The following is a 12,584-nucleotide window of genomic DNA, read 5'->3' as shown; positions in this document are numbered from 1 at the left end:
CTAATTATAACCCTTATTGGTCTTTACTACTTTCGAGGAGGGTGAGCCAAAGGAAATGGGTAAGGATAGAATGAGGAAGGAGTCAGAAGCAACCAAAACTTCTTGTCTCATTCATATATGATATAATGACTTGAATAAAAAAAATAGAGCTTAAGGAAAAGTCAATGTAGAGACTTTTTAGATTTTTTAAATAAAATACACTGAAACCTCTATGTAGTAGCTGTGGGCCTGTTAAAGAGATGGATGTTTTAAAAGGAAAGCTCCAGCTCCATAAACAGTTTTTCATTTTTCTTGAATTTGCCAGATAAGTATGACATAAAAAGAAATGAGCTGAGTTCCATAAACTTGCCTGATCTATTTATTACTACATATTATTTATTCATACTAATAGTAGTTTTAAATATGCAACTTATATACATACTCATTTTAATCTTCATTTTTGAGAAAGAGAGAGAGAGACAGAGCATGAGGGGGGGAGGGGCAGAGAGAGAGGAGACACAGAATCTGAAGCAGACTCCAGGCTCTGAGCTGTCAGCACAGAGCCTGACGCGGGGCTCAAACTCACGAACTGTGAGATCATGACCTGAGCCAAAGTCAGATGCTTAACTGACTGAGCCACCCAGGCACCCCATACACACCCATTTAAAAAAATCAGAAGACTATAGAAAAACAAAAGTAAAGAGATAACATATCAATTGAAGTGTATAACTCAGTGGCATTTAGGATAAGTAAGTAAATATCACTCACAATTCAGAGATGAGCACTGTTCTGTTTTGGTGTATATCTTTCTGGATTCTCTTTTTAAAATCTTAACATTCGTCTTATTTTACAACCATGATCACTGTAAAACAAATGGTAAACCATTTCCTATATGTCTGTATCATGTGGTTTTTCATCATGTAAAGTGGGCACCCCTGAAGGGCACTATGCTTATAAACTAGGAATAGATAAATGAAAATAACCATGAAAAAGCGCTGTTATTTGATTAGAACTATAAACATTTTGAATAAAACATAGAAGAAAGTCTTTGTGATATGTGGTTAGGCAAAGTTTTCTTAAGATGCAGAAGGCATCAATCAAACCAAACTGCCACCACAGCAAATGGATTCATCAAAGTTAAGAACTTCTGTAAACTCGGTATCTCACAAAGAGCTTGTATGCAAAATAGGTTTTTAAAAACCACTCAATCACATCATTCATCATCAGGGAAATGTGCATCAAAACCACAATGAGACATCACCTCACACTTGTCAGAATGGCTAAAATCAGAAACACAACAAGCAACAAGTACTGGCGAGACTGTGGAGAAAAAAGAACCCTCATGCACTGTTGGTGGGGATGCGCACTGGTGCAGCCACTGTGGGAGACAGTATGGAGGTCCTTCACAAAATTAAATATAGAGTTACTGTACGATCTAGTAATTCCACAACTAGATATTAACCCAAAGAATACGAAACACTTACTCAAAAGGATACACACTCCACTATGTTTATTATTGCCCCATTATTTACAATAGCCACATTATGGAAGCAGCCCAAGTGTCCACCAATAGACAAGTGGACAAAGAAGTGGTGTAATGGAATATTACTCAGCCATAAAAAAGAATGAAATCTTGCCATTTGCAACAAGATGGGTGGAGCTGGAGAGTATAATGCTAAGTGAAATAAGTCAGTCAGAGAAAGGCAAATACCCTATGGTTTCACTCATATGTGGAATGTGAGAAACAAAACAGATGAGCAAAGGAAAAAGGAGACAAAGCAAAAGATAGACTCTTCACTATAGACAACAAACTGCTGGTTACTAGAAGGGAGGAGGGCGGGGGGATGGGTGAAATAGGTGAAGGGGATTAAGAGTGCACTTATAATGAGCACTGAGGAATGTACAGAATTGTTGAATCCTATATATTGCACACCTGAAACTAATATAACGCTGTATGTTATACTGGAATGAAAAAGAAAAACTAAACAAAAAAGAATATAATAAAAGAGAATGAAATAAAATGTATGATTATAAAAAAAAAAACAACCTCAATCACAAGAAGACGAACAACACTTTACCCCAACCGAGAAATGGACAAAATATTTGAACAGGCTCTTTACAAAAGAAGATATATGGGTAGCCATTAAGTACATGATGCATTATTAGTCCCCAGAGAAATTCAAAGACCCACCACTGTACAATTTCTAGAGTGACCAAAGTAAAAAGTACCGAACATACCAAGTGTTGACTAGGATGCGAAACAACTGGAATTCTCATTCACGCTACTGGGAATGTAAAATGGGATAACAAGTTTGGGAAACAACTTGGCAACATTTTACAAAATTAAACATATATTAGTCATACAACTGAGCAATCTCACTGCTAGGTATTTATCCAAGAGGAAAGAAAATAGCCACCGACTGGGTGGCTCAGTCGGTTGAGCATCTGACTCTTGATTTTGGCTTAGGTCGTGATCTCACGGTTCTTGAGATCAAGCCCCGTGTCAGGCTTTGCACTGACAGTGCAGAGCCTGCTTAGGATTCTCTGTCTCCCTCTCTGTCTGCCCCTTGCCTGCTCTCTCTCTAAATAAATAAATAAACTTAAAAAAATTGTTTTAAAGAGAAAAACAAAAATATGTGTTCACAAAAATACTTGTACGTGAATGTTTATAGTGTCATATTCATCACAGCAAAAAAATGAAATTAATCCAAACGCCTATCAATTGGTGAACGAGTAAGCAAGTTCTGTAATATTCATACAGCAAAGGAATAAGATGTTAAACGTACAACGTGAACGAATCTAAACAACTGTGTGTTGAAGTGAAAGAAGTCAAATGTAAGACAGCACATTGTCTGATTGCATTTACATGAAATCCTAAAAAAGAAAGGTAGGTCAGTCGGGTGCGTGGGGGCAGAGGTCGTGGAAGGGAATGGTGGCTACATGACTATGTACAAGTTGCACACTTAAGATGACTTTACTGTATTTAAGTTACACCTGAAAAACTGAAAAAAGTGTGGGAATACATACACGAACATTACCATAAAAAAGTCATTGTTTGGATGCCTTGACCATGCCAAAGCCACAGAATCGCTGTCCCTTTCATATCCGTATCACCTCTGACCGATAGCACTTTGAGAAAAGACACTTCTTGGCCTTCATCAGTCATTATTGATTTGTGTGTTGGACTTTCACAGCCAATATTCTATGGAGCACTCAAGTCTTTTGCACAGAACCTGCATCTTGTCTGTTTTCAATATGCGTGAAGTATAAACAACAAAAGAAACTAAGGATAAGCTAAAGGAGCGAGGGTGTGCATGAACATAAAAATCAAAGAAATTGGTAGCAAGCTATAAAGTACAATCACATCAGCAACTGCCTCATGTTTGAGGATCTTGTGCGTCGTTACATAATGGGCACAGATATGGGATTCAATTCAACTAACGTTTATGGAGTCTTCTCAAAGTACTAGGCATTTTTTGAGATCTAGTTCAAAAGCACCAGACCTTTTGCTAGAGGTTCAAAGATCAGAACACACAGGAACCTGGTCTTCAGATGCTCCGAAAAGCAAGGCAATGTCTCAACAAGAGAAAATACGTTCCAAGAAGAAGAACATGGTCAGAGATATTCATGATGGCAACGGCTTGGAGGAGATGAGTCCTGGAGATTAGCCAGTCGAGCCGGTGATCTGGAGGCTGGAAATGACTTTGAGAAAATCATCTCAATCTTCAGTGGGGTTGCTGAGCCAGGGAGTGAATGACGATTGAAAGGGAGAAGCCATGGGGAGCCTGGGTGGCTCTGTCGGTTAAGAGTCCAGTTTGGGCTCAGGTCATGATCTTGCCGTTCATGAGTTCGAGCCCCACCTTGGGCTCTGTGCTGACAGCTCAGAACCTGGAGCCTGCTTTGGATTCTGTGTTCCCCTCTCTCTCTGCCCCTCCCCTGCTTGTGCTCTTTCTCTTTCTCTCTCTCAAAAATAAATAACCATTAAAAAATTTTTTTTTAAAGAAAGGGAGAAGCTAGAAGCTTTGTGCACAGGCTTTTACCCTGTAATTTCTTTCTGTGTGCTAACCACTGGGGTTCTTCTTCCTCGCTCACACCCAGTTTTCTGTTTGGGCTGTGGAAGTGAACCCTGCAACTGTCAGAGAGCAGACGCATCTCTGGACTGGGAGGCACAAGAGGCCCAGAAACTTTCTAAAACTGTGATCAAGGAAGAGCTTAGCCAGTCAACCAACCTTTCCATCCACTGCGCATCCGCAAGCAGTCGCTCAGACAGGTCAGAAGGCCCTGGGAGCCCCTGCCCGCTGCAGGCCTGAGGATCACATGCCAGGATCCTGGAGCCGGCACGAGCCTCCCTGGCCCAGCCTGGGGTGCCACACTGCATCTCCAGGAATCAATGGTCCCCGGCACACGGTACATGAAAAATACATTTCTGTGGATCGTGACGGTCACAGGAGGATGAGCCAGAATGAAGACAAAGGGTCCAGAGAAATCTGTACACCCCCCCCCCCCAAACTGCTCTTTTGTTTTGTCTTTTTCTGTTTCTTACAGCCTTCTTTCTATTCCAGGCTTCTTTCTTTGGGTTAATTCACTCCTCTCATTTCTGTTCCTACATCTACAAAATACTGCCTGATTTTTAATATGGAGGAGAAAGCTGAAACTAAGGAGAATCTGTGGGAAATGACTGCTGACACACACAGGATATGCTGCTGGGCCTGGGGCACGTGCCTCCTCAGATCGGCTCAGCACCACTGGCCCTGGGGCCTGTGCACCTGCTCAGTGCAGGGCAAGATTGCCACCACCCGGCTTAGTCTCCTAGCACCACAGGCTTTTTCAGCTTCCCTTGGGGATGAGGGCCGGGATGAGCAAAGTCTCTATCTTGCCTGACCTCACCTGACCAGACGGACTATGGTTCCCAAACAACTTCTAGATGCAGATAGAGAACCACATTGGTGTTTCCAGCAGCTGTTCCCAAGGGCCAGGCAACACAGCCTAGAAACTGAAGTACAGCAGAGTCAACATCCATGAGATCAGCTTTGATCAGTAAGAACCAGGAGATAATTTCCCCTTCCTTCTGACCTGCACCAGAGGCATGGTGTTTCTGCCCAGCCTGTCTAGAAGATATTCTACCTGGTCAAACCCTGGCTGTGTTTCTTGTGATGCTGTAGCCCGTGGGGTAGGGCACTACCTGGAGTGTGCTCTTCCCTCTTTCCTGTATTACATCTTCTCTGACAGCCCTGAAAATGGTCTCGGGCTCTGCTGTCTGTGGAATGCAGGCTGAGCCAGAGACACAAACTTAGAAGAGAGAATCGTTGGTAGAACTTCATTCTTTAAAGACCACTCAGCTCAAACTCCCACCCAACAGAGGAAACTCACATGCTTGGGCAAGTCTCATAAAGAGATACTCACTTCCTGGAGAGTCCATCCATCCCATTCTGGAAAACACAATCTATGGAAATGTCTTTCTTGTATTGGGACACAAACGGGCTGTTTTTTGTAACTTCTACTCATCGGTTGTAGAGTTTATTTCTTCTACCGGAGCGTCAGGCTTTGAAGAAAAGCGTGATCCCAGAGCTACCCGTTTGAAAACACTGACCCTGAAAACGGAGACATAGGAGACATAGAAGTTACCCTGAATTCAGTGAAAACATACGAGTAAGGAAACTTGTGTTATCCATCCCTACCTTATTACAAAAATTCAAGGCGGTATAACCAAAATAAATTAGATTACTTTAAATTAGATTACTTAATTGCCCTGTTAACCATTGGCAAGCAGGTGCTGGTTACATTTTGCCAGATTGTATCACCCTCCCTTTCAATGTTCCAAATGCATTTTAAGTAGAATGAAAGGAGGTCAAGCTGTTCCATAATGCTCCTCCAGAGACTGCACTTCAAGCCTGGTTGGTCGCTGAAGCTCCCAGTCACCCTTGTACAGACTCCCTGCCCCTCCTCTGTATCTCCACTCATATTGAACCTGTCTTTGTCATGACACTCACTGCCTTGTGCTGGAGCCCCTTGATCACGTCTACTCCTCCCCATTAGGTTATGGCTCCTCAAAAGTGAGAACCATCTTCTTCATTTTCTCGTTAACCCCCTGCCTCTGATCTCCATGATGAAACCAGACATCCTCCGTGTAGCAGGCCTCCAGTGTGTGAAGCCTGGATTAATTAATAATCCTGTTTCCTCGTGTTCAAGCTAAGACTATAAATGCAGGTAGACCTGTTTCTCTGCCAAGTTAGGATGATTGTGGATGAACGACCGAGAAAAATATCTAAAACTGGTCCGAGTTTTTCTAGAAGTAAAGGGTAATATAAAGTAAAATATTTTGACATGTCCAGCAGCATTTGGGGTAAGTGGTTTGAATGAGATTTGTAGAAAGAATGTTACTTCTTTTCTTTTCTCTTCCTTTCTTTTCCTTTCTTTTCTTTTCAAAGAGAGAGAGAGAGAGAGAGAGAGAGAGAGAGAGGGGATGGGCAGAAGGAGGGAGCAAGAGAAACTTAAGCAGGTCCCAGCTCAGCCAAAGCCCCATGTGGGGCTCAATCTTATGACCTGGAGATCATGACCTGAGCTGAAATCAAAAGTCGGATGCTCAACCAACTGATCCACCCGGGTGCCCCAGAAAGAATATTATTTCTTAATTCCCTTCTTTTTTTTTAATGTTTTTTTTTATTATTAATTTTTGAGAGAGAGACAGACAGAGCATGAGTGGGGGAGGGGCAGAGAGAGAGAGGGAGACACAAAGTCTGAAGCCGGCTCCAAGCTCTGAGCTGTCAGCACAACCTGAGGTGGGGCTCGAGCCCACAAACTGTGAGATCTTGCCCTGAGCTGAAGTCGGATGCTTAACCAACTGAGCCACCCAGGCGCCCCTTCTCTTCTTTTTATTCTTAATTCTTTCCTCTTTCATTTTGGTGACAATGAATTCTTTTTCCTCCAAACAGAGCTCTTTGGTCCTTTTCCTGGTGCCCTAAAGAAGGCCTCAGGTCTGGAATGTCTGTGTCAAGCACCAATTCACCTGTGCAAACTGTGCTTTACAAAAAAAGCATCCCCTCAATGCAAGCACGATCATTCTTTTGTTCTCAACCTCTTATGTTGACATATCTCCCAGAGCTAAAGTTTGGCGCACTTATTCTTTTCCCTCTATTCCCTACAGACTCTAAGTGAAGAGTCGTGTTTATAAGTGAAGATTGTGCCACTAACTCATTTACAGCAGATTCTGCTTCGATTTCATTTTCCCTCAGTGGTGATGAATTTGGGCCTTTCCATCCACCTCTGCCACCTCTTCCTCTTGTGAGGGACCGTGTCTATGTGTCAGAAAGCTGGCTTAATTTGAGACTGTGGTCTGTGGCCTTGAGTCAAGCTAAGGTACTGACCTCCTTGGAGCCACCTTTCACCAGGCTGGCATGGGAGGACACCTGCCTGGTTTAATCTGATGGATGTTCGGGGGGTCTCCCTGACGGAAATTCACCCTTCTTTATCCAGAATCACATTTTGGTAGCTCACTTTTGTCCCTGCTAGAAGAAGTAAGCATTCCGTAAAAATGCACAGTTACCTGAGAAGGTTAATTGAAGGTCATTCCCAACCACTCATACCTCATTCTACTTACTTTATCAAACGGATTAGCCGGGAATGGGGCGGGTCAGGGGGGATTTTGATGGGGCAGGACAGGAAATGTCCAGCTTCTCTCTCAAGCCTGGGATAAGATAAAGGGAGTAAAGCCCGACAAGGGACAACAGTGGGGGCTTGTGCTTGTAAAACAACCAAAGGGAGCCAGATCCCAGGGCTTTGAGGGGAAGCCCGGGGCTTCAGAAGGAATTTTATAGGAGACACTTACCTGCTTCACGGCTTTGCCCGGAGCCAGTCCTGCCTGACAACAACAGCAGCCGCCCTACCACATTGCTTACAACCAAACATCAGGAAGCAGACACAGGGGCAGGCAGAGCTAAGTGCAATATGATTTGAGTGTGAAATTCCAGCCTAGTTCCGTTCATTAGACACGGTATTTGTTAGAGCTGCCTGGGATATATCTTGGCAACAAAACAAACACACATACACACACACACGCTCATTCTCGCTCGCTCACTCACTAACACACAACCTTGGAAAGGAACTACTTAAATCATGTATTTAATATTTAATGCCTCCTACAGCGGATATACTTCTTTATGCTGGAGTTAGCCGGACTAACGCAATAGCTTCCCATGGTCGGATAGATTGTGCAGTGTACTATCTCCGGTCCTGTAGAGTAATATAAGGCAGAATCCTCCAGATTTTCATAAGAAGCGACAATGAGTTTGCAAGAATGCATGCTCCTGTGCTCTGTGTTCATTTAGCAGTGGGTAAAGAGGGACGGGGGAAAAATGCTTTGTCCCTGTATGGTGGGGGGACATTGGATATGGTCACCTCCCTTCTATCTGTGAGATAGACCTCTGCGTAATACAAATCTGTGTGTGCAAAATCAGAGGGAGACCGCACATGGCAGAGAATATAGCCATTAGCCATCAATTTAAGATTTGCTCTTCAAGGCAAATCCTTCATATTCTTCTTCAAATAAGACGGTGGACACCGTGTACAGACAGCACTGGAAGAATCAAGTGGAGAAAGTCCCTAACCAGCCTTCTGTTTTTTATTGAGATGGTGAGAAGGCTTTCCATAGTAGTTCTTGATGCTGTTAAGAATTATTCTAAACGGTTGTAACATAATTGCAGAATTGTCTGCCATCAGTATCTATGCCAGAAGTACATGCCAGAGGAATTCTAATTGTCCTACTGTGATTTCTTCATTGTCCGCATCACCAGCAGCAGCAACAACCATGTATTGAGTATCATAAAACTTAAGGTACTGAAAGTCACTTGTATTAATATCACACTTTTAAAGGAATATACCAATTGCTAATATATCCATAGATATATATGACAGGCATATATATGTATGTATGTATGTATGTATGTATGTATGTATATATTTCTCAAATCATGGAATTGTCTTCAGGATTAAATGAGATAATTCACTTAAAGCACTTTCTGTCTGTCACATAATATTCAATAAATGGTAACTCCCATCCCCCACCATAAGCATGAATGAAGGCAGTGAGCACTTTAATTTGCTCAGTGGTACTCTTTTAGGGGGGCTGATTTACAAGTACTCTGGGCCAGTGAGAGGAAGCAGCAATAGGACAGTTTGCATGAGGCTCAGCAACATCCAGTTCATGCTCTTATACTCTCTCTCTCTCTCAAAATAAATAAGTAAATATTTTTTTACAAATAAAAAATAAAAATTTATAAAAGATACAAAAAATTCACTTATTTACTAGAAAAATACTATAGAGTATCAATGCAATGGAACACTACTGAGCCAATAAAAAGGAATGAAATAGGAATATACACAATGACATGAATGCATCTCAAAAGCATACAATGCAAGTGAAGGAAATGATAGAGGTAGTCTCAAAGTCTACAGGTTGATTCCATTTTATGACATTTTGAAAAAGCTGGATCACCACAACAGAAGGCAGAACAGTACTTACCTGGGGCATCGGGAGGGTATTGGTTTTTAAGGAAACTTTTGGGGGTGATGGAAGTGTTTTATATCTCGATTGTGGTGATCAGACAATTGTATACATTTGTCAAAGCTCATTAGACTGTATTCTTACAGTGATGTGATTTAATGCCTGTAAATGATATTTCAATAAATCTGACTATAAAATACAGGATATATAATCTCCAATGTCTTTGTACTATATTTAAACTCTATTTTTAAAATGATCTCCCTTTATTCAAAAGCTATCTTAGTCAGAAATTTAGAAAAATACAGGAAGGAATGTGGGAGGGTGGGAAAGAGGGAGGAAGGAAAGAAAGGAAGGGAAGGAAAGAGGGAGGGAGGGACGGGAGAAAAAACAGCCTTAGCTTATCCAATTGAAGCACAGTTTGGAGCCCTGAGGCCCTTCCCATTCAGCGCCCCTCCTCCCCCTCCCGTGCTAACTCTGAGCCCTGAGGTCCATGCAAACAACCTTTTAGACACAATTTGAAAATTATGGTTTCTGAGCAATTCTCGGTTCAGGAGCAAACTTTGGAATACTGGAGGACAGCAATTAAGCCATTTGAATTCTGTGTTTAATATTTAATTTCTAAGGAAGTTTTTCTCAATCCAAATCCTAGAAAGCCTGAAAATACCTTTACCATTGTATCTACCACAGCTAAGTACTCTAAGTACCTGTGAATAAAATGCCCACCTAATACATGAAAGTTAACATGACTTATTAAGATTTTTTCATCCCATATGTCTACTAACTGCTAGGTGACACCAGATGATGCCATTCATGGGGTTGAGATTTGGCTTTATTCTTCAACTGTCCATTGCTTAAATTTATGATAAAGTCCTTTCTAAGAGTGCAGCTGTAGGGTATATAGATTCCAAAGTCATGGGGAGCACTTATTACCAACATGATTGAACCCAAGGTATAAAAAGCTATAAAGTGGAAACAATGGTACAGTAAAACCTCAGGAATAAAACACCGACCAATTAACTCTGTGTATGAAAGCCAAAGCTGTTTCTACCATGCTGTGTTCTGCTCTCTAAGATACTGAGAAGCAACATACCAAACAGAATTATGGCAAATAAACCTTGGTCTTTGCTAAAACTCCAGATGTATAAGGAATATTGTCTTTATACAAGTATAGTATTATTAACCTCTGTCTGAGGCTCTGTGGTGTGCCCTGAAATGGCAATAAAACTGATATTTACTGCTCATTTATTTTCCTCTATAAGCGTACCATAACAATAAGGCACTGAACTGAGCATGAGAGACAATGGTTTCATCTCCTTCTCTGCACCCATTCTCTCCATGACAGTGATCTTGGGCAGGTCATTTGAACTACCTGAACTTGAACTGTCTTATTTGTAAAATGAGGTGATTAGACTAGGTAACCTCCTCCATGGCCCTTCATACTAGAAACATAATGCCCCTAGAACGCTGCCAATGTTGGCCTCAACCATGCCCACCTTCTCCTTGGCACCTGCCTCATTGCATTTTAAAGATAGGCAAGATGGTAGAAGGGGCATGGGGAGAATTGGAAGATGAAGTGAATCCCAAGGCAAGTTTAAAGCCAGCAATCAAAATTGGAAGAGCAGATCATGCTCAGATTCATAAGAAACTTGGAAAAAGTATGTCGAGCAGAAGTCATTACCTCTCCACCGCCACATGTCCTCCTATACGAAATGCATGCAGTGGAGAGAGGAAACCCAGGAAAGTTGTCTCCACATTGCTCGTAATTTACTGCCGCACTCTGGAGAGAGAGGAAGTCAGGGGGAAGAAACTGAGAAAGAGCCCAGGGAGAGATTAGAGCTTTCCCAAACTGAAAAGTATGAGATTGGATTGTGAAGATAGACTGGAGACTTATTGACTCTGAATAACCGTGGGGTAGGACCATTCTCCACATCTTGGTTTTGCTACCTATATATCAAGGGACAATACTAAAAATTTTCCCCAGCAAATATTAATTGAGCATCTACTCTGTCCTAGGCACATGGACACCCACCTTAAGGAGCTCACAGTCCAGCAAGGATGATGGACATGCACATGACTGACTCAGCACCAAGACAGCCAGTAACAAGGGCTAAATTAGAGGCACAGCAAAGTGTTGAGGAGCCAGAGGAGGGAGAGATTACTTAGCATGTCCTTGCCCTTTCTACTATCTAGAACAGGGTAGCCTTTCCCCATTATCTGTTGCATTTTCTGGAATGAAATATCTCCTTTCCAGAACTTGGGTCATTTGTCTTTGCCTTTCACTAATCAGTCATTGCCAAGCAATCTGTTAATGATCAATGAAAGACTGCATTGACTGCCATTTCTGATTACAGATGACACTGGGAGAGCCTCACCAATCACAGGGACTGTGGCAGACAGGGAGAGAGGCTGGCAATCCCTCTTCACCAAAGCCTCATGTGGCTGCCATTACTCTTGTGCAAGTCATGTCCCTTTCCTGGTTCCTGGTCATCCTCTGTGCCCCTGGGCAACAGGATTTTTTTTTTTACCATTTCAGAAGTAGGCACTGAGATATATGAACATGCACTGAAACCCTTTCAGAAAAATAATTAGCTACTCTTGTGGGGAGCAGGGCTCAAGGATACAAGGGGAAGAGGTGGAAGAGAATATGTACAGAAAATTGATTTTCAGACTTCCTGAGTATTTCTATGTAGCCCAATTTTTATAGCCAAGAAGTCACTTCTAATGTGTAATCCAAAGTGCCCTCCTTTAGTTAAAAAATGTTACCACTGTCTTGCCTTCAGTGGAAAAGGGGCAGACTTTGAGAGGTCCTTCTCAATCACTATTGCCTCTAACAAGTGCATAGGGTTGGAATTTTGATTTGAATCTCAGGTGCTATTAACAATGGGTCACTTTCTTTGTCTGAACCTCTGCTTCCTTTTGTAGATCAGTTTTCATCTATAACATGGGGATAATATTGCATCTATTTCATAGGGTTATTAAGAGTGTTCAGGAGATAATACATTTGAAACACTTAGAACAGTAACCCGCTATGTAGAAAAGCACCTAGAAAATGTTTACTGTTGTTATAGAAAGATGCACTCTTAGTATGCACTCAAATGTCATGGGA

This window comes from Acinonyx jubatus, chromosome E4 (assembly GCF_027475565.1).
Source record: "Acinonyx jubatus isolate Ajub_Pintada_27869175 chromosome E4, VMU_Ajub_asm_v1.0, whole genome shotgun sequence".
NCBI classification, from domain to species: domain Eukaryota; kingdom Metazoa; phylum Chordata; class Mammalia; order Carnivora; family Felidae; genus Acinonyx; species Acinonyx jubatus.
The sequence above is the reverse complement of the archived record's forward strand: the minus strand, read 5'-3'. Positions refer to the sequence as shown.